The 2,461-nt window shown below is 47.3% G+C and overlaps 1 protein-coding gene across 1 annotated transcript in view; it reads right to left on the bottom strand.

Annotated features, from left to right (window-relative positions):
- The window catches only part of RASGRP4 (RAS guanyl releasing protein 4), a 25,849-nt gene that overhangs the window by 7,760 nt on the left and 15,628 nt on the right, over positions 1 to 2,461 (bottom strand). The window lies entirely within an intron of this gene.

The raw sequence follows: 2,461 nt of genomic DNA, 5'->3' as shown, positions 1-2,461 counted from the left end.
TAATATCATCAGTGGTAGAAGGGAGTGGAGTTTGTGAAGGAAGAGGAGGAGGAGGGCTGTGGGGTCCTTGGTGGCTCTCTGAGCTTGCTTGTTTTCTTGCAGACGTTTCATTACCCAACTAGGTAACATCATCAGTGTTAGAAGGGCAGTGGCGTTCATTCTCTGTTGATATATTTGTCAGAAGCTGGCTGGGAAGGTTACAAAGGATAATCCCACGACCCCAGGACTGCGCAACCGACATAAATACATGCCGATTTGCCAAGCACCTTAATTTGGATCAAGGGACCCTGGGGATGCAGCCATGGTTGCAAATGTGAAAAATGGGGATAAGTCACTTTTTCCCCCCCCAGTGCGTTTTCACTTCAAACAGACACTAAACGAATGTTTGCAAGTCAAGCACGACCCGTACTTTTCACTTTAGGGGCGATGGTTCAGTTTCCTAGAAATTGCAGGCTTTTTATGCACGCAGAAGGCACTTTTCAGCTTCCGCCAACTTCCGCTTCGTGGGTTAAACACGAAAAGCGGTCATGAATCTGTAAGGTGACTAAAAGAAGCTCTCGACTCTGGGCCTGCCCTATTTCTTTTCTCACCACATCCTATTTTTCCGCAGCCTAGGACCTACATGCTGTTCTCGATTCCCTCCCCATCCCCAAGATTGGGGCGCAGTCCTGCATACGTAGTATATGATAGCAGTGTTCCAATATCTCAGGGGCTGCCCCAAAGAAGAGGGAGTCAAGCTATTCTCCAAGGCGCCTGAAGGTAGGACGAGAAGCAACGGATGGAAACTGACCAAAGAGAGAAGCAACCTAGAACTAAGGAGAAACTTCCTGACAGTTAGAACAATTAACCAGTGGAACAACCTGCCTCCAGAAAGCGGTGAATGCTCCAACACTGGAAGTTTTTAAGAAGAGACTGGACAGCCATTGGTCTGAAATGGTGTAGGGTTCCTGCCTGAGCAGGGGGTTGGACTAGATGACCTCCAAGGTCCCTTCCAGCTTTATTATTATTATTATTACTATTATTGCTATTATTATTATTATTATTATTATTATTATTATTATTATTATTATTATTATTATTATTATCATTATCATTATCATTATTATTATTATTATTACACACCCACCACAAATCTCCTAGGCAAAGCGGTAGGTGCCTTGCAAGTAAAAGTTTCTTATTTCTCCTGCCGTGATTTTCAAAAGAGTTGCAGCTCTTGAAAAGACAAAGAACAGCTAAACTGTAGTATGAGAGAGAGAGAGAGAGAGAGAGAGAGAGAGAGGGTTAAATACTCCTTCTTTGGCAATGCTGAGGCTATCTGGTAAAAGATAACCCCAAACATCTATGCTATTTGTAATGGCCATTGTGTAGATCCCTTGGGTTTATAGGTGAGCATCTCAAACCATCATCTGCTAATTTGACACCCTTAGGTGGTACTTCTCAAGCGGGACAATGTCAAGATTGTATGGACTTTGAGTTGAAGTCCGTACGTCTTAAAGTGGCCCAGGTTGAGAAACACAGTTTGAAGGCAACATATACCAAAATGGAATATGAATATGGGGGAAGTGTTGGATGTGGACCCCTCCCTGCAAGCTAATTAAGCCCGGGGGGGGGGGTGTGGCGGTGCTTTTCTCCTCTCTCTGTGACTCTCTCCGTTAGCCATGCACAACCTTGTTTTCAGCGGAGTGTTTTATTTGTAGAAGAGGATGTGGTTGGAGTGGCCGGATTTGAGCATCTTCCTTTAAGAGAAAAGGAGGGGGGCTGGGTGGAAAGGGGAGGGGAAAAGCGGGAACTGGACTTGGCCGCGGTGGGAGGGGGGTGGAATAATGGGGGCCATAGGGCTGCAAAACCTGAGTGCCAGGCTCACTGACGTGACGCAAAGAACTCACATCGTCAGTGCTAGTTAGGGCTTGAGAGAGAGCTGATGATGTCACCCATCTGGGTCATGAAACGTCTGCAAGAAAACCATCAAGTTCAGAGGGCACCAAGGACCCCACAGTCCTCCTCCTCCTCCTCCTCCTCTCCGCCAACCTCCCTCCCTTCTAGCACTGATGATGTTCCCAAGTTGGGTCATGAAAGATCTGCAAGAAAACCACCAAGCTCAGAGGGCACCAAGGACTCCACAGTCCTCCTCCTCCTCCTCCTCCTCCTCCTCCAGCCCCCCTCCCTTCTAGCACTGATGATGTTCCCTAGTTGGGTCATGAAAGGTCTGCAAGAAAACCACCAAGCTCAGAGGGATCCAAGGATCCCACAGTCCTCCTCCTCCTCCTCCTCTTTCCCAATCCGCCTCCCTTCTAGCACTGATGATATTACCTAGTCAGGTCATGAAACGTCTGCAAGAAAGCCACCCATCTCAGAGAGCACCAAGGACCCCACAGCTCAACCCTGATCTCCATATATTCTCTGTTCTCCATTGCTTTGATTGTCCTACCTCCACCATCTGCTGGACGTGCTTCTTGATGCC

Source organism: Protobothrops mucrosquamatus, unplaced genomic scaffold (genome assembly GCF_001527695.2).
Source record: "Protobothrops mucrosquamatus isolate PMUCROS unplaced genomic scaffold, P.Mucros_1.0 scaffold1773, whole genome shotgun sequence".
Taxonomy (NCBI): Eukaryota; Metazoa; Chordata; class Lepidosauria; order Squamata; family Viperidae; genus Protobothrops; species Protobothrops mucrosquamatus.
This window is presented reverse-complemented; position numbering and strand designations above follow the sequence as displayed.